A 20,829-nucleotide genomic window follows, 5' to 3' on the forward strand; every position below is an offset into this window, starting at 1 on the left:
TTGGCCCTTTTTATTATTCAAGTTCCATATTGTTGATCAAGATGTCCCACCCTCCCATGAAGATATGTTAATTTTCTTAAAGTATATTCAATCATTTGTAACCCTTTAAATCAACTTGTTCAAAGCACAATTTATTTTTACTAGAACAATGACACTTACTTAATTGCCTCTCATATATACATAATAACCAATCAACTCTAACACACATCATTGTGATATCCATGCATTTGCAATATCAAAGCCAAGGACCTTACATTTTACAACACATTACAGTTGTGACTTGTTGTCCCACCAATGGTAACTGTTTCTTCATTCATCTCTAGTTAAGAAACCTAAAGAAATTAATCACTCATTTTCTCTGATTAAAAAAATTATTTGATCTGGATACTATTTTGAAAGAACATATCAGAATGCTAAGAGCTGAATAAATTTCTTCTAATTACTTTGAATAGTACAACACAGACTCCCAGTAAAAACTTTGTCCTATGCTGTAATACAGTTTAAAAACCATATCTCAGCCAAGGCAATATTTGCTTGTTCAATTTTTCTTTTAATTACAGTTGTTTTAGAAAAATTGCATGAGTGGAAGCCAATGTAAGGCCACAGATGTGAGACCAATGGGGACATATAATCTGAATTACAGAATTTGATGAGAGCATGCTGGCTGCTCTTATGTTAAGAACTTAAATGACCATTGCTGACTCAGACAATGTGAGGCTTATAAAAATTCTGCAAATTCCACAAATTCAGTCCCCACAAGAAAAGTCAACAGGCATTTCACCTTTTACTTCTACAACTTATTTTTTTGGGGGGGTGGGAGTGAATGCTTGCTCCCTTTATGATGAATGTTCACATTTTTTCCCAGTTGTCACGAACAAGCTCCCTAAGTAATACACTAGGAAGATGGAAACTAAGGGAAGAGAGTTTAGTATTGTAATTCAAACAGCTTGCAAAAGAGTTGATCTGATGTATATTTAATCATCCACATAATTGTTACTGTACTGCTTGGTAATTAAGTGTGAATGATAAGTGGTTCATGTAAATGAGCATATTGCAACTATTACCAATAGAGAACATTTTGCAAGACCTTACAATTTACAAATTGCGTTCACATACATTATCCCATTTAACTAATTTTACCTTTCTCTTTTTTGACAAATTCAGCATTTCAAGGATAGCTGAAGGGAAAGCAGAGAGAGTACTGTCATATTTGCAAAGGGATGTTGAGATTCTCAGGATACCTGAGAGAAGTGCATAGTTTAAGAAATACCAAGGGAGATTTGAGAGCTTTGCTGACCTAGAGGAAACTCTTGGCTCCACACTGACTTTGCTCTGTGACCTTGCATACCATTCTTAAATATGATGAGTAAAAGTTTTCTCTTCTGGAAAAGAAGTGTCAAAAACAGCCTCTGGATCAAGAAAGACTAGATCTCCCTGTATTTCCCATTTATGTCCCTCCCTGACTTGTGTGAGGATTGAATATTTGTGAGAGGCCTACCCATCAACTAAGTCAAAATCAAGAAGTATTTGTTTCTTTGCCATTCCATCTCAGTCTTTAACATGCAGGAAAGAGCACTCTTTCTCATATTTTCTTCTTGAGTCTGGTATATGTCCTTGAGAAGCCAGGATATAAACAAGAAGCATAATGAGGTCTAGTTTCACTTGATTAAATAGAAACTAGCCTTTACTCTCCCTAGTGATATTCGTCCACCAAAATAAAGTGAAATAGACTGGATAGGAAGAGAAAGATTGTAAGAAGCAGATCTATGTCATATTTTTTTACTGATCCAGAAAGATACTTAATTTATTAAAACCAGAGTTCAGGAAATTCTCCTTCTTATAGGGCAATGTGAGACAAGGACTAAGGTCATGGCCACTTCCCCCAAACATTACTTAGGTTTAGATTTTGCCCAGTGTTCTACAAATTAGGATTTAATCCAGGTCATCAGTTAAATAGAAGAATATTCTATATCACTCAAGAACAAATCACACACAACACACATGCACATACACATATCACAAATCACTTATTGGGAAATGTTTGCCTTTAAATATCTTACTTTATCAATGTGGAATAATGATATAAGACATGTCACAAGATTATGATAAAACTGAACTGAAATAATAAAACATTGCAATTACCAACTGCTAAAGCAATTCTGCTACATAATATCACCCATAAATTAAACTTCACCATATGGCAATCAGATTAGTTGCATACTAACAAACTTAGCAATATGTCCCATCAACAAGTATAAATTTTACAGTGGGACCATAATTGTGTGCCCTATTATTTGGGGACTGAGAATAGTCTATTGGTGAAGGTCAATTGAGTCTATAACCAAGTAGAAGCATGTATACATACACATATGCACATCCATCTCAACTTTGCCTACCTATGTCTGAATATCTCTACATGGTTATAATTTTCATACAGTCCTTCAGATGAGTTCAGAGCCAGCTGTTTCTATTATCCTTCCTCATAAAACCCCTGCCTTATTTAGCATGAAATTTTATACCTCATCTCAGAGTGCACATTAATCAGAGTGACAGTCTCCATGAAATGATCATTAGAACTTCTGGGTCATCCTGCCAATAAGGTGACTGCTTCTGGAGATATTGGTCATAGCTCAGTTTTCCTTAGAAGTCTCATCAAAATTTAACTTGGATACTATTATGAAATAATATTTAATGGAAGTTTTGTAATTTTCATTTTCCTCTCCATCATAGATGCCGATGACTAAAATATGACATAGAAAGGTAAGGGAATAGTTACAGCTATACAGAATACAGAAGGATAGGCTTGCAAACTTTTGCTATTGCAAAGAGACGTAGGAGAGATCAGGAAGGAAGCCATCAGGCATGATGCCTACCAGGCCCTCCTCTCTATGATGCATTTAAATTTCAAGGGAAACCTGTGTTTATGGTGTGATCCAAATGTTTGTGCCATGAGCACATGTTTATATCCTCCTTGTCAAATGACATAAAGAATAAGAGCCAGGTAGAAGAAGCAGTAGATAGATAGATAGATAGATAGATAGATAGATAGATAGATAGAGTAACTTTGGTGGAATGAACATAGATTTTGCAGTGCTGCAGATCTCTGAAACTTTTGGTGAGGTAGCCATTCATGGGAATCTAAAGTGCAGGTCTTCAAATCCCAAACTCCTACACCTTTCCCAAAGCGAGCTGGAGCACACTTCCCTACCTGCTCTATACACAGGTCACATAACTGTCTATGACCCCCCTCTACTTGCCAGAGATAATTCAGAATTCAGTACATAATATGAGATGCTGAATGAAATAAAGGAGTAGTTACATGAGAACAAGCTATCTCAGCAATAACAGGCATAAGAGAATAAAACCTTATTCAGCAAATTTCTTTTGAGACACATCACACTGAGGAATATAAAGAAGGGAGGAGATAAAGCCTGTTCTCTAGATGCTTACAGTAAAGATTGGACAATCATACTTACAAGTAAATAATCACAAACCCAGGCAATCTATGATAACCATTCTTATAAGAATTACAAGGGATGGTTAACAGTTGAAAAGAGGGACCAGCCATTTTCAGTTGAAGTATTTAAAGAAAGCTTCATAGAAGAAGTACCTTTTGAGTCAGTCACATGGGAAAAGGAGCAAGCCCTGTCCATTCTCATTTCTTGCACACATATTGACCATCCCAATTGACTCTCTGCTTCTTCTGGCCTGAGATCTTCCACACAAGCCATAAGTAGCTGTACTCTCTGTTCTCCCCTCAATCACACATAACCCATCATTCCTCAGGGAAGCTTTCTATGACTATCAGACTGAACATAGTCACCCTTCTATGATAGCAAGTTGCACCTGCTTTTCCCTGAACCAACCATGATTTGCAATTTTTAAACTTAAGAACTGCCTCTCCTCTGAACTGCAAGTTCTATGAGGAGGAAAATTGTAAATTTCCCCTTGTAAATTCTCATTTGCTTTCTGTAACATCCCTAGCTCTAGTTCAAGGCACACACAGGAGGAACTCAATGCCAGCTGGTCAGGTGTCTAAGATGTAGAGAGAGTGGTGTGACTTCAGCCAAGTTCAAGGGGCCATACTTTGGAACCTGAACTCTTACTCATCCTTCCATGAAGTCCTTCTGAGTCCCTCCAGTCAGGACGTATCATTCCATCCAAGCACTTTCTGCCTCTACAATGGAATGACTTATGTTTACCTTGTACCACAATAAATTATGTAAGGGCAGAAAACTTCTAATTCATGTTTACATCCTCCACAGTCCAGAGTGTAATGTTCTTAATAGGTATTCATTTAAAAAGTAAAGCAGTATGTATTCAATAGACTATGCTCATAGACATGAAGATATTTGAGCAGGTAATGGCTGTGTTCCTAGGGGTGCTTTGGAGAAATTACTCCAATAGGAGTTTACAGAAGAGATAAGGATTGTAAAACACTGGTGTTGGTTATGAAGCTATTTCTCTCATCTCTAAACCCATTCTTCTGTTCACTGTTTCCTGATGCTGACCCTGTGGTTCAGTCAGCAAATTACACTTCTGCTTTGTTTGTATCTTCCAGGGAGAGCCCTGGGGGAGGTGAGGGGCAGGACTAGGGAGAGAAGAGACTCACTCCTTCCTGCTTGCCTGTCTTTTCTGACTGCTAAGTCCTAGCAAAAGCACTTCTACCTGGGCAGCAGCGGTTAGTTCCATTCATGAGTTTTAGTTAAGGCCCACAACTAGCCCATCAGAGCCTCAGCACCAGCAGCAGCCAGTGCTGCTCCCTAGAGGTCTCATTCACAGAAGCCACTGGCACCTCTTCTCAGAAGACTGAATCTCAGCTCTGTGAGTCCCTCCTTTGAGCTTCTCAGTTATAAAACCCCACCTCTTCCCTTCAAGTTACTCAGTCTGTTTTTCACAGGTATTAACTTTATGTTACATCAATATCCTTTTTTTCAACCCCCTCCAACCTATTTGAACAATTTCTATATTAAATTATCTCTCTTAAAATAGCTTGCATGGTTTAGTTTCCTGGTTATATGCTGACTCAATACTGACGGGTAGGAGACTAGTTAGAAGGCCAGTTGGAATAGTTCAAAAACATGGAAATAAGCCCCTGGAATCAGAAGTAAGAACATAAAGAAATTAATAATAATAACATCAGGTAGAACCTACTGAACACTATGTTCATATGCACTGCATGACAGGGTAATTAGGGTTTGTTTTGTTTTTGTTTTGCAGTACTGGTGATGGACTCCAGGGCCTATTCATGCTAGGCAAATGCTCTACCATTGAGCTACATCCACATCCTTTTCTATTTTATGCTGAGACAGGATCTCACAAAGTTTCCCAGGCTGGCCTTAAACTTGTAATTCTCCTGACTCAGACTCCAAAGTTGCCGGGATGACAGGTGTGTACCCACCAGCTGATCTATGCATTTAATCATTGTAACATCTCTGTGGAATAGGTAATATCAACAGGCCCAGTGACATACAAAGAAACTGAAGCACAAAAAAGTGACTTGCACAGGAGTACCATAGAGTAAATGGCAAAGTGGAGTCATAGGCCTGCTTCTGTCTAAACAAAGAGTTGACACTAGAAGCACAGCTGCACACTGTCCTCTTACCTAACTACCCAGCCACTACAATCGTTCACTGAAATAGCAGAAATCCATAACAGGCAGTGTAACAAAGTAAAAAAAAAAATGGTACAGAAATACAAAAAGGAATTTTTTTTTTTTCAATAAAGGAGATGCAGAAAAACTCCATGGGTAAGTTAGCACATAAATATTTAACATACCCTAGGTACTTGAATTCCCAGTTGTTCATTGTTTTCATTTTCTTATTTGTATTTTGAATTGCTTTTCTTTCATTTAAAAAGCAAATAAACTAAAAGGTGCAGCTGAACAGATACAATCTACAAATTTTTTATTTACCAAATGCTTGAATTTTGACAACTAAAAACCTAGTGGAACAAAGTAAGACAAAATGGACTTTTTTTGTTGTGTCTCTAATTCCCTGGGGGCTAAATTAATATGATATTAACACTGCCAGTTTAAGTTCTTAAATTCATTTAGAGTATAGCAAAAGTATAGAACAAGTATAGCAAAACTCTATAAAAGATGAACAAACATAAATATGTATATGTACATATATATTTAATATCTTTAATATTTAATTTATTTTAGTCCCATGGGTATCTATATATTTAAATAAAAGGTAAGTATACCTGGAGACTACAGGCTCAAAAATTAAACACAAGCTTAGGGAAAATGTCAGATGCATGTGAAGAAATGTACCCATATACTAAAAAGAATGTCACAAGTTTCATGTTGCACTCTCTTCCATCTACTGTTATCAGAAAGATGGAAAGGAGAGTTAATGAGATAGAATGCTTGGTATCACACACCTGAAGCAGATCATTCCCAGAGTCAGATCTTGATACTGTCAATTACTGCATTACCTTGGAAAAGTTACTTAACCTCCAGTCTCAGCTTCTTTTTCTATGAAATGAGGATACTAATACCTCCCTGCATTGCAAAGCTGAGCACCTCTGAAATGTGCTAAGCATTCAAAAAATGTTAGCCCCATTTCACATGAAAACATGATTATTTACAAATATACATATATGTCTAATATGGATTTGACTAATGAGAATTATAATGGTACTGGTGATATACATTAAATCATTGATATTACTAGTAGCTATCAGATTCTTAGAGAAACTGAAAGCTTTTTTTTACATTTTTCTACTTTACAGAAGAAATAAGTGATATTCAGAATCAAGGAGAAACTGTCTTCTTTTCATTTCTGCACTTCTGAATGGAAAAGGTAGCTGGCGGAGGGTGGAAATGCAGGCAGAAGAGCCCAGAACTGTGAGCCAAAAGACTGCAAGACCTCAAACAAGTCCCTTTTGACATTTCTCAGCTGGAGTTTCTTCATTGGGAAAGTGGAGATTCTGTCAACTTTCTTAGAGAACTTTGAAGGGATTCAGTAAAATAACATAACACTCAGCAATATATAAAAATGAAGTTTGCAAAATACTCTGTAAGCTCTTTTCGTAATTTCTGCTAATAATGTCTTCCAGGATATCAGTGGGTCACTCATCCTGTCTCCCCAGAGAAAAAGGATGGAATTAATCCTTTTGCACTAGATGTCATACACAGAAAGTAAAGCACAAACATCCTTCCCCAACTGTTCAATTCATGAATGAAGACATTGGAAATACAATCCTAAGTGAGGGGAAGCCTTTTAGCAACTTTCACAGAAAAAAAAAAAAACCTTTCAGCATGAATATGTTTATTTATTCTGCCCACCATCTTGCTTTCACATGTCATCTATGAGAAATCCAGGAGAGCAAGTAAGAACACATTGGATAAGAGCCCAACTTATGTGAGACACTGGGGTGGGGAATATGCGTTGCAATTTCAGATAGGTAATTCTCAAGCCTAAAATTCACTCTTGGATTCTGAGAATAGGCAACGTGCCATTATCTTCTGATGAAAATGAAATGTCAAAAGGAAACCAAAAATATAAATGAAGTAGAAAATATGGGTACAAGTGGCATACTCTCTCTGCAGTGTAGCCTCTGAGTCTATCCAATGCAGCACAGTGAAAAGAGCTTCAACAAACTCAGGCTCAACTCAGCCAAACATGGTTTCAATCTAGGTTCTGTTACTTTTGGGGGCCTTAAGTAAGTCAGTAAATCATCCTTGCCTTAGCATTCTTATCAGTAATGTCTACTTACCAGAATGGTTGTAAAAATTAATTGCCATGAAGGTACACAGAATTCTTAGTTTGGAGTCTAAGGCCTCTACTCAGGACAGTCTCTGAGAAGTGATGATCTGTGTAACATCAATATTTGCAAAGACAGAAACTGAACATATTCATCCTCTTGTTCCTTTGTGGTGTCTGATAGAGTTCTTCTTATTACAAAATCCCTCCAAATCATGGACATAATATTAATTTGCAATCCATGTGTTTAGCAAATCAAATTCTCTTAGAGGAAAATGGTATTTTTTTAATCTAGAAAAACATGAAATAATGTAGAATGTTATACCTCACAGATAGTCCAAACAGCTACCATCAGCTCTACTCAAAGCTTGTGGCAAGCAAAAAGGAGCCCTATTTTGGTGGGTACATAGATACGAGGAGATGCTGGGGTCAGCGGAGCCTCCTGAGTGCAGGGAGCGCTCAGGGTACAGAACATTCTGCTCATGCTGCACTTAAGAGCAATTGAAAGACTTCCACAGATTAATAGGTTTAGGAAATTTTTTAAAAATTGATTTTTCTTTTAAAAAGGTATGTATTTATTTACTTACTTACTTACTTATTGGGAGAAAGGTACTCTTCCCAGTGAAGTGTTCTCCCCAAATGAACCCTATAACAAATGCATTTACCAGCCACCCCCAACAACTCTCCCATGCAGGAAGCCAACATAAAGGAGTTTGTAAGCCAAACTGTAAAATTATGTGTGAAATTTGAGGATATCTCTGAAAAATGCAAAAAATATAGAAGATTTTAATAATTAAGGGTACTACTCTATTTCTAAATGAAATTCTTGAAGTGGGTGAAGAGTTCCTTTGTGCTTGGCAGAACTAGGATAATAGTTCTATAGGTCCTGCCCTCACACAGGAGCCACCTGCCCAGGGATGAGTGATTCTAGAGAATGCAAGCTCATCCTATGATTCAGTGCATTCCTGGTTTTTAAACAAGGATCTGGCAAAGGGAGATTTCTGCAATCTAACTGCCAATAAACCAAAGATGCTGAATGCATAAGTGACTGAGTCTAATGATTCTCTACTCACAGATACAACGAATGGTCATTGCTTGTCCAGGTTCTGGGTTGAAGAAATGGATTCACCCCTTCTACCACATACATTAAGATTTAGGAAGTGACACCCTTCTGGTCCCCCATTTCCCCATCTGGGAAATACTTAAAGCATATCTGGAACTTATCATAAAGTATGATCCCTGTTATAAGAGTGATATAGTTTTACATCATTCTTTGCTATTCAATTTAATTATTAACTCAATCGTTAATGTGATTTTTCTTTATAGACATTTCCATTCCTCATCATTTTTTCAACAACTTAATTATGCCGTTATTGATACTACTATATAGAGCTTCCTTCTTGTTTTACATTTATCTTTTCTAACTTTTTTTATGTACGTGCATTGATTTATTTTGATCTTATAGTTTTTTAAACATTTTTTTCCTCCAAGGAAAATTCTGATTTGGTCTTCAGAAACCCAATCACTATTTAGGATGTTTAAATATATTTTGGATTTAGTTTTATTTAAAAATTCACAATCATTTTATGATATCTTTAGTAGAAATGAAATGACTAAAACATATTTTATTTGGTATTCCCATTAGAAAAAATGCAATAGCATGGCAGACAAAAATTTAAATTTAAAATTTCTACTATTTCTGAAAAGTAAAAAAAAAACATATTTATATTTTCAATATTTATAATAAAAAGCAAGTAGGATCTGTCATGCCCAGTAAGCTGAGAATTATTAAACAAATTTACAGCAAAGCCTCCTGGGCTATCCATAGTCTGTAATCATAGAACTGAAAGAGAGAAAGAAACTGATCATTTCTCCAACAAGCAGAGACCTGCGATATTTCTCACAAATAAGGCATGTTTTTGGTTCATGTCACTGACAGCTCATGCAGGAGGGCCATCCTATATGAACAGGTTTCTTTGATCCCTCCATGGTGACTCATCTTTCAGTCATTGATTGCTGTGGAGATTGGCAGTGAACATTTAATTCTCACAAAATCTTCAGACTTGAAGAAAATGGTAATGCCACTGAAGAACACATTATATTATTCATACTTGAAGGAGTTTAAAGAGAATATTGTACTAAAACTTGGGAAGTCCTTGCGAGAGCTGGATAAGGCATATCTTCCCAAAATTCTAATGTTGGACAGAAAACTGTATTTTCTTAATAACTTTATGTCATTTATAGAACAGATTTCTTTGAGTATATTCTTGAATGCTCCATATTTTCAAACATACCAATCCTAGACAGGTCTTGAGATGAGACATTCATCCCATGAGGCCTATTTGATTCTCTTCTGTCCCTCTTTGGAATTAATCTCTCTATGGAGGCCCACAGTTGTTTTTTAACAAATGGTTCTACCAAGCACAGACCGTGATTTTGGGTGAAACATTTGACTTCTCAGAAACTTAACTGAAAAATAGGGTTTCAGTTTCCCTATTTTTAAAATGATGCTTAAAACAGTACATCACACATTTTTATAAGAATTAGGTGAGCTATTATTTATGGCAGATGCTCAATAATCAGTTATTTCTTGGAAGAGATCTTGTCCATTGTGAATAATAAATAAGCATCTAAGTTAAATAAATAACATTTTAAATGTTACTTAATGTATCTATCCTGACTTATAACCTGGAATCATTTCTCAGATAAGGAGAATGTCTTCACCTCTCCATATGTAACCAATTATACCTTTTTATTTTGATAGCAGCTATAAATGTTAATCAAGTAAAGAAATGGTCTCTGGGTTTTGCTATTAATCAGTCACTAATAAAAATTGGTCTATAATATCAACACTGAAGATTTAGATATTTTTTCATATTTTCCAAAACCATTACTTATTAGGTCTCAACTAAATCATCAATGCTGAGACACACAGTAGGCACTTAATAAACAGACATCAAGTGAATACAAAAAAAGTGAACAACTAGCCTTGCATCTCAAAATATTAAGATGACTTTATAGTTCACCTCTGTTAATGTTTAGGTTCTGTAGTATTAGTTTACTACAATTGTTTACCAAATAGATGTTATTTCAAGTTTGCATAAGAGGTTTCAAACATTTTTGGTAGACAGGTTTACTACAAGTTCTAATTAATTAACCAGTTAATCAGTAGATGCCAATTGTGCCCTTAGCAGCGCTCAGTACTATGCTAGTGGCAGAACTTATTTCAAAAGACGCATAAGACATCTTCAAGGTACTTATAGGCTAAATGTTCAAGGACACAGCTGACATTCTGGTTCCCACTGCATGACCAACACTCAGAGTGAGGCAGCAAGCCAGGAGTCAGAAGCCTAGAAGCCAGCAAGGGATCAGAGAAACCAGAAGTGGATGAGTTGGAGGACATGTCTCAGAAGAAGCTAATGAGCAGGAAGGATTCACACAGATGACTCATGAGAGGAGACTTGCTACTCCACAGCTCATAGTGTCTCCTGGCATGCATCCATCACATGAAACTGGCATAAGCTACTGGGATAGGAAATATCAGTGTCCAGGAAGCCAGACCTGCAGTGCCCAATGGTAGCTACAGGCACTCAGAAACAAAACCAGTTACCACAGGCTTCTTAGGACAGAGTGGCCCCCACCCTCCAGGCACATTCACAGGCTGCCAGGTCAGGTTGCCCTCTGCTGGCTGCCACCTGGCTAGGCTCCCCTGACCCTAACTTGCCCTATTCCCAATACTTTGGTCTTTTTCAGGCAGGTTAGTATGAATTTCTGCCACTCCATTTAACTTAAATATTAGCTTCCAAACCAAATATAAACTAATTATCTGTACATTTTGGAGTGACTGATTCAAGACTTTAATTTTTAAAAAATGCTTTTTTCTCAGAGAGTTTTGCATATTCCCCCTCCACAATCTCTCAGAAATGATTATGTCAGTTATATTAAACAGGTCTAAAAGAAGGTGCCTTTGTTTAGGCTATTTTTTTTCTCTCTAATTCCTCAAACATTTTATAGCTGTTTCATCTCTCCTGAGCTTAACCAGAAACTTGGCCTCCTGTGACTCCCAAACATACCAAGTTATTAAAAATACCCTTCAGCCAAAATTAAGGAAGGGTCAGTGAAAATGAACTACACACAGGGCTGAAGCAGAGCACAATGATTTCTTTGACTTAGAGTAGGAAATGAATGGTGATGATTTTAGACAGTCAGTTTTTTCACTAATCTGTTGCTGGATTTTATTGGACACGGACATTTCTCCTTGTCAGATTTCCTAATCTCTCTCCATTTTGCTATCTCCAGAACATGAGAGTTAGCTGGACTAACAAGAGCTTATCTCATTAAAAAAAAAAAAAAAAGTTAGCATTTCACAGATATGGCACCTTTAGCTGGTATTAAAAGGAAAGTAAAATTCGAACCTTAGCACTTGCAAAGTTTATACAGTAAAAGACAAGCAGACACAGTATTTTCAGGCTGCTGCTAATTGAGGCTAATTTGGATTGGAACCTTCTGAAAGGAATCAATGCATCAGGTATGCAAACAGAGAGGCGGCAGTGGCTGAATAAAATTGTGAGGAGAACAGCCCCACTACTTACATTCAGAATTACAAAGGTATTCAGTGTCTGAATATTATTTTGGAAAAGAGTGCACCTTTTCTGGGGTCCACAGAAACTGTTGTGGCATCTTAACTATAAGGGAGATCTGTGTTTAACTGCAATTTTTAGATACAACTTTCCAAACTCGTCTATGTTGCAAAAGCAAGTGGTACTGAGAAATAATGCAAAATTCATCAGTAAGTCTATACTTTTGCTAAGGGAAACAGGAAGAGTGTATAATATTTACATAGAAACTCAGCAGCTTAGCAAGAGTTTCTTTATCAAGAAAAGGAAAGCAAATCATTAAATGCAGTCCTCCATCAACCTTCATAAGTAGATGTCTCTCAAAATATTCATAAGTTCCATATTTATGATGCCAGTACAATATACTACTGCCCCACATGAAGCACCATGAACAAGTTCTGAGAATTACTGTGTATGGCACAGAGAATCAAAGAAAAGAAGAGCTGTGTGGACACATGGCTGCTCTGGCAAGGTGTGCAGGGGTTCATTGACAAATGAACAATTCAAAATGAGGTCTCAACAAAATAGTAACTTGCCACAACCAAGATCCTTTAGAAGGTCATTTGCAAACAGACAAAATTCTGACATTTAATTCATAAATCCGAGGTTCTTGTCCATTCTTGAGCAAGTAATCCAGTCAAATGTGATGTGGGGGGCTGGGGATGTGGCTCAAGCGGTAGCACGCTCGCCTGGCATGCTTGCGGCCCGGGTTCAATCCTCAGCACCACATACAAACAAAGATGTTGTGCCCGCCGATAACTAAAACATAAATATTAAAAAAAAATTCTCTCTCTATCTACATCTCTATACCTCTTTCTCTCTTAAAAAAAAAATGTGATGTGGTATTGCTAACTTTTGAGGAAAGGCAATTTCCTTTCAAGATCTGACATTCTTTATGCCCTTTGCCTATAATTCCAGATGGTAGATGTAGGTGGTGGAAATGTTAGGTTGAGCAGAATGGTAGTACCTAAAGAGAAGTGAATAGTACCACGAAATGCATGACTCATAGTATTCTAATTTTCTTGAAGTTCTTTTGTACATTTGCATCCAGGTTTTCCACAAAATTCATTCTTGACTTTAATTGTAACTTCACTTTTAAGAGTCCTTTATGGAGTTGCTGTTCTTTCAGAGCTCTTATACCACATGACTCAGGCAGTACAAAAGAAGCATAAGAGGTCATTTGAGAGGTTGGAAACACCCACGTGCGAGAGAGAACAATGCACATCAAAAATTATATAGGATTTGGAACCTAGATAGAACTATAGGCCTATGCAATAGAGTGACTGAGAGAAATCTGAGTTTTCACTTGGAAGAATGGGAAAAGAGAAAGAGTGATCACTCTCAAGCAATAAATCTAGCAAAAGTAGAAAGACAGGTTGAGTGTGGGGAGCAGTAGGAGGCCGTTAAGTCAACCATTGTACTGGAGCAAAGGACTCATTTCAAGGCAGGAGTGAGTATCACAGCTGGGGTAATATGCATATTTCTTAAATTATTACCCTTCAAGAAGCAAAGCTTATACTTCACCCTACTTACATACCAGGAAAATATTTACCAAATAACAATATTGACATATTTATGTCAATCATAAAAATCTCTGCACATGATAATAGCAATCATGCATCCAATCTTTTGTCTCATGCACACTATTTGCAAAGAATTGGTGTAGGACAGATTTTCCCCTCTTATTCCTTATCCTGTTTAATGGCTCTACTCTCTATTAGCCACACAAACTAGATTTCTTTTACTATCAACCCCACATAAAACACTCCAACATGGTAATTTTAATTCCATTCCATGATATTCTTTCATTCATCCAATAGTGCTTTAGATCAGAACCACAATATTTTGCATTTGGATTCTAACCTTGTTCCCCAGACTTAAGGCCTTACTGTACTCAAATGAAACCCTTCTACTTCCTCCCTCCAGAGATGGAGAGGAATTGTGGCAGCAAGAATGGTAATATGTTATATTCATATGTAATGAGCACATTACTACATTGTTTCATAGATAAAATGGTTTCATTTAATTCTATCAACAGCACTGTTGAAAAAGGAGGCAACTGGAGTAGAGAGAGACTAAACAGCTCCCACAAGGTTCAAGCAAGTAGTAGATGGTGGAGCTAGAATTTTAAATCAGATCTAACTCAGAACTTAAATCTTTGAAGATCATGAGTCTAGTCACAATATTTAATTCATTGGATCATCTTTACCTTTAAATTAAGGCACAATTTTTGAAGTACTGGCAATGGGACTCTGGGATCATATTATATAGTTTCAGATTTGAACCCTACCATATACCAGCTGTGTTGACCTTGGACATGATAATTAATATCCATAAGCCTCAATTTAGCATCTATAGAATAAAATTAGCTTCCCTGTACAGCATTATTGTAAGAATTAGAAAACACACTGTGTGTAAAATGCTTATCAGAGCCTGACATACAGTAAGTGCTTAATAGGAACTGATGACAAAATAAATGGTCAGGTAGATAAACAAATGGAGGAATGGATTCCTTCAATAGACAACTTTTTAGGGAAAAAAAATCTAACATTCCCAGGTAAGGGTACCTATTCCTAACTGTTGGAGTTAAAAATTGCTTCTCTTTTTTCTTCAGGAAGGGCCATAGAAAGTGCCTTTTATTACAGAAAATAGTAAGATGGCAGATGTAGTAACATAACCATTCTCATTATGATCAACTATAACAACCATCAGAATTGATGATAACATATTATATAAGACAGCAAGGCTAAGAAGAAATAGATGACAAAGCACTGTCCTTAAACATCCATAATAATTCCAGCATATGTGTAGTTAAACTGGTTTATACCTAGATGATATAACTGCTGTGGAAGAAAGGTCCTGCCAGTCCTGTTTCTGAGGCACAGGAATGCACTGGATCACCTACATCTTACCTGCTTTCTTTCTGTTTCCTCTCCACATTTTGCTCAAACCCATGGTATGAATTTTTACAAGTTAATAATTTTCTTTTAAAAGGCACTGTCAAATTTTCCTCTCAATCCTCTTTTAAGGTGAGCATAGTCATAATATGAAAATCCAGTAATTCACATGTGTTAGGAGGAAAAAAAGATAAATCAGTTGCAAAAAGTTGATAACAGATGGTGATTTAGCAGTCAGAAAAAGTGTCAGTTTTATTTCCTTCCAGATAGTGAAGCTTTTCTAAGACTACACTGTTCAAACGGACACCCACAGGTTCACCATCAAGAAGTGACATATTCCATGTTCCCTAACTTCAGAGGGTAAATGGATTCCCAGAATTCAGTATACTCTCAAGGACACTTACTTTCCCCCAATATATACTTTTCCCTACACATACACTTCTCCCTATTAAGAATACACTTATCGATAGCTTGAAGAGCAGAAGAAAAAGACTCCCTGAATCCCCAAATAATGACATTTTGAGAGGCAGTGAACTGTTGCTTGTCTTTGCTTTCAGACTCAGTGGTTTGTATTAATCATTCCCTTTATCTACTGGTCAGTACAATCCAGTGTTGGGAATACTTGGTATGTCACAGGATTGGACCAAACCCTCCACTGCTCACTCTCCACATTGGAATTAGTGAGAAAAAATATACAGTTGAAGTCAAAAGGGGAACTGGCTAAATAAAACATGAAAAAGTACAAGGGGTAGTGCAACTAGTTTTCATTTTAAGACAAATGAAAACAAAGTATAACAAACTTATGAGACTCAGGAGAAATAGTACGAAGAGGGAAGTTTATAGTGATAAATGCCTATATTAAAAAAGAACAATTTCAATCAAACAACTCAACTTTAAACCTCAGGGAACTGAGAAAGAACAAATGAAGCCTGAAGTTTCCAAAAGGAAACAAATAATAAAGATTAGAGCAGAAGTATATCAAATAGAGGGCAGAAAACAATAGAAAAATATCAACAAAACTAAAAGTTGGTTTTTAAAAAATAAAAGGGAAATTAATGTCCTTACTTCAACTCACAAAGATTACTACAGTAATCAAAACAATTAAGCATTGACATAAAAACTGATCTATAGACCTAAGAGTCTGTTGATGCATGAGTGGATCAAGAAAATGTGGTATATGTGCACAATAGAACAATATTCAGCCTTATACAAAGAAAAAAATTTGGCCATTTGTGATGACAGGGATGAACCTGGAAGATATTACGTTAAATGAAACAAGCCACATACAGAATGACAAATAATGCAAGATCTCACTCATATGTAAAAACTTTGTCAAGTTCACAGAGGCAGAGAATAGAATGGTGCCAGGGTCTGGTGGGAAGGGGTGATGAGTAGAAAGTTTCAATTCTGCAAGACATGTAGTTTCTGGAGATCTATGGAATGGGAGATTGTAGTTAACAATACCATATTGTGCTCTTGAAATGTGCTAGGAAAGTAGATCTTAAGTGTTTTCACTATAGGAAGGAAGGAAGGAAGAAAGGAAAGAAGGGAAGGAGGGAAAAATGATAATGATATGAGCAGGTAGATACATTTATTACCTTGGTGTTGGTGATTATTTTAAAAAAGATAAGCATATCAAGATTGCAAGTTGTATATCTTAAATATTTCCAATTTTAGTCTTCATCTAGATCTCAATAAAGCCTTGGGGAGGGGTGTAATAACTAATATGTAACCAACACTTTGTGGTTGGGTCTTTTATTTATTTATTTATTTATTTATTTTTGGTTACTGGAAATTGAACCCAGGGGCACTTTATCACTAAGCTATATACCCAGTCCCATTTATTTATTTATTTATTTTAAATTTTCAGAAAGAGTGTCACCAAGTTTATTTGGGTCATTGCTGAGGCAGGCCTAAAAGTTGTGGTCCTCCTGCCTCAGCTTCCCAAGTCACTGGAATTACAGGAATGCACCATCTCTCCTGGTCTGAGTCTAGGTCTTTCTTAAGTACAACTGTACCCTAGAACTTAGCACACTGCAATCCTCAAATTTCCATTAGAGAAATAAATGAGAAAGAGAAAGGCAGCTACATTAATGAATGGATAAAATGGGGTAGAATGTAAAACATCATAATCTCAGAAGACTTCTCACAGTATAAAATTTAAAAAATACAGAATAGTAAAAGGTAGATGTCTATGCACATAAATGTTGGTAGATACAAGGTGCATCAACACCCACTGTCATGCCTAAAGAGGGAAAATATTTTGTAGTAGCTGAAATATATAAAATTTCCATATGTGTTTGCATTTCTATAGATAAGATCTGTTGGAAGACACCAACTTTTTTACAAACCACGTTTTAAAAACAGTGTTTTGAGCTATTGACTAAGGCAGAAAAATAAAATCCTATCCTACATAGAATAATAGGTTTCACTATAAAAAAAAAAACCCACAACTTAATATTGAACAGGATTCAAAGGTATTTTGTACTTTTAATCACCCCAAAATAGCACTGAGGTAAACAGTTCTGTTAAACAAATTACCATGTAAAAATAAGTCTTCTCTTTGTTTGTTTAAATAGCAAGCCTATCTCATTCATTTGGCCTAAAAATAATCGAGTGAGTCTCACCTATTCTTTGAGCTGCAATGAAGCAGAAATAGGGATGATGTTGGAGCAAGTGAATCTTGAGTTTATCAAGAGCAGGTCTGAGGACAATCTTCTCCTAGACCATGGAATATGTCCAGGCCAGAACAAAGCCAGCAAGGATTTGGAACTCTTCTCCCACGCTTGATAAATAATCAGTGTTAGGGTCAGAGCAACTAAGAAGGTCTGGGTTAATGCTAGCTTGGTTTCAGATTGTGCTCATTTCTCACCATTTCATAATGAAGAAGATAATTCAAAACAATTTAATAACTTCCAAGTTGCAGCTCTTCTTCAGGCTTCTTACAAAAAGGGAGGTTGGCTTTAGCAACATTAAGCAAAGGCTTCTTCCCAAGCAAAAGTTTTCACAAATTGTCAGCGCACTTTGGGGGATAAGACTCAGAAGTACTCAGAGAAAGTTGCATGGGTGATTTCTAAGGGCAATAAAATGATGTCCTAAGAACCTCAACTTCATAAATAAGAGGCAGGGCAAAAGGTAAGGTTAAAAATAGGTTTTATGTTGGAATCTAAACACATCTGAATGTTTTTAAGGTATTGATGATATGAGTCACCAAGAATCTACTTATGTCAACAATCTAATTGCCATCTGTTTTAGCCATTTAACATCCACTCACCCTTTTTAAAAGAATACTCTTTCTTTTAAGGAACTGTTCATTCCTCCCAAGTTTTGTGGCTTTGGTGGGTCAGTTTTGGGTGGGATTTCTGTCTATGAAAGAAGCCCTTCTCACTGGCCAGATTAATGGCTTGGACATAGGCATATGAATAAATCAAAGCAATGAGACTCAGGCAAGAACTTTGGTTTGGCTTTGGAGATAGAAACTCTCTTTTCTGCTGGACCTAAATAATGGTGTTGGGTAACGCCTGAAACTATTATAACCTTGCTTCCATAGGAAGATAAATGAAGGGAAAAGAGCTAAAGGGTACCTAGAGACAGAGAAACCATTTCCGCTTGATTATTTTTGAGCCAGCTTATCCTTAGTATTTATAGTTAGAAGACCAGGAAATTCACTTCTTGCTTAAGTTAACACAGGCTGGCTTTTTTTTCATCGATCTCCAACAGAGTCTTGACTGACCAAGGAATGCTTTCATAAAAGAGTTATGAGCATCAACTTTCAATAATAATACTTCAGTTTTGAAAGAGAGGAGCCATATTAATAATTATCAATGCAGAGTTGTCCTCTGGGTTCTACGAATAAGTGAGCTTATAAGAAAAACAAGAAAAGTCTCACTTCACTGTATTTATATTGTGTATATTTCTTTTAAGAACTATTAACTATTAAAGCTCCAAATAGCCATGTTTAATATAATAATGTATGCTATATAACCAAAGTATTAAGTATATAAAAAGAAGAACACAAAGTATGGATGGGGAAATATGGTTTACACTGTTCTTGGGTTAACATGACACATTTGAAGGCAAACTGAAAAATAGAGATACACGTACAGTAATTTCTAGAGAAATTACTAAAAATAGCACAGAGGTAAAGCCCAAAATTTTATACAACCCAAATGCACATTCAAAGGAAAATGGATAACCATGTGTTATATTCATAAAATGGACTACTCATCAACAAAAATAAAAGTGAAAATAATAATTAGACATAAAAGAATTAATTTTAAATGCATACTACATGATTCATGCTATATGATATTCTAGAATAGGCAAAGCTAATATATTAGCTATAAAAATTTTAAAGAGTTTCCCCAGGCAGGTCTGATTGACTCTAAAATGATAAGAAAGAACTTTCTGGTGTAACAGAAAATGTTCTGTACCTTGTGGTAATTACACAGGTACTTAACAAAAACTCTTTCATTTCAGCAATTAACATTCAAAATATTTCACTGTGTATAAATTTTACTTCAATAAGAAATTAAATAAGATTAAGTTTCTATAAGACTTTTAAAGTCCAAGGCAGGGCTATGGAATAATGCATGCAAGTGGAATAGAATGGCTTTGGTACAACTGAAGGCTTCAGAAAACACAGCACAGCTTTCATCCTCAAAGGACTCTACTAGAAGGGCCTAATGGAGGAGAAACAGCAGCCCTATTACCTTCAGTCTAAATAGCACAGGAGGCAGGGTGGAGGTTCGGGGACAATGGGAAGTGTCGTTTTCATAGCACACATGCAATACCCATGAACCAGCACCCACAGAGTGTTGTCATTACTGTCAGGGATGCTGACTTCTGGACACACAGCAGTGGCTTTGGCACCAGGAACAGCTTCAAGCCAATTAATGGCCATGCCAGCAGCAGAGATGGGGGTGGCAGCATTATGAACTTTCACAGTAAGAGTTCAACTCATCATCTGGCAGTGATTGGGAGAACACAGGGATTGTTTAAAAGCACAGTCAAGATGTACCCTGAAAATATCCAGAAATAAGTCAGGGAGACTCCAAATGAGAATAGTAGATGGAGATGAGAGCTAGAGGAATATCATTTGTAGACAATGCACACAACTCCACTTTTACTAGTGTGAGGTGGCTTGAGGAGATTTGGATGATACATTCCAAAATTATTGTGCTTTTTTAAAAAAAACTCAAATAGAAACCTTTCATTCTTTTGCTCAAAAAAAGGTGAAGCTCTAATTCTAGCACACCCAGAAGTATTTAAAAGAATCACACAATCATAAATTTAAGAGCTAAATGGAACTTTACTCATTGTGAGAAGCCAAACTATTATTAATATCTTAAACTGGCTTTCTCTTTCACTACCACAGTGGTTCACAAACTTTACCATGCACATGGAGGACTTGTCAAACCACGTATTTTAGCCCCTGGCATCATCGTTTCTCAATTGATAAGTTTCAAGAAGGATTTGGCAGTTTTCATTTCTATCAAGACCCAAGAAGATACTTATGTTGCTGATCCAGAGACCATAGTGTTGATCCAGCTTGAGGGTGGAAATTAAAGATGAGGGAACAAACTTTGTGTGTGTGTGTGTGTG

At 36.4% G+C, this 20,829-nt stretch overlaps 1 protein-coding gene across 2 annotated transcripts in view; it reads right to left on the reverse strand.

Annotated features, from left to right (window-relative positions):
- Prkg1 (protein kinase cGMP-dependent 1) overlaps window positions 1-20,829 on the reverse strand; it is a 1,145,359-nt gene that overhangs the window by 832,302 nt on the left and 292,228 nt on the right. The window lies entirely within an intron of this gene.

Source organism: Callospermophilus lateralis, chromosome 15 (assembly GCF_048772815.1).
Source record: "Callospermophilus lateralis isolate mCalLat2 chromosome 15, mCalLat2.hap1, whole genome shotgun sequence".
NCBI classification, from domain to species: Eukaryota; Metazoa; Chordata; class Mammalia; order Rodentia; family Sciuridae; genus Callospermophilus; species Callospermophilus lateralis.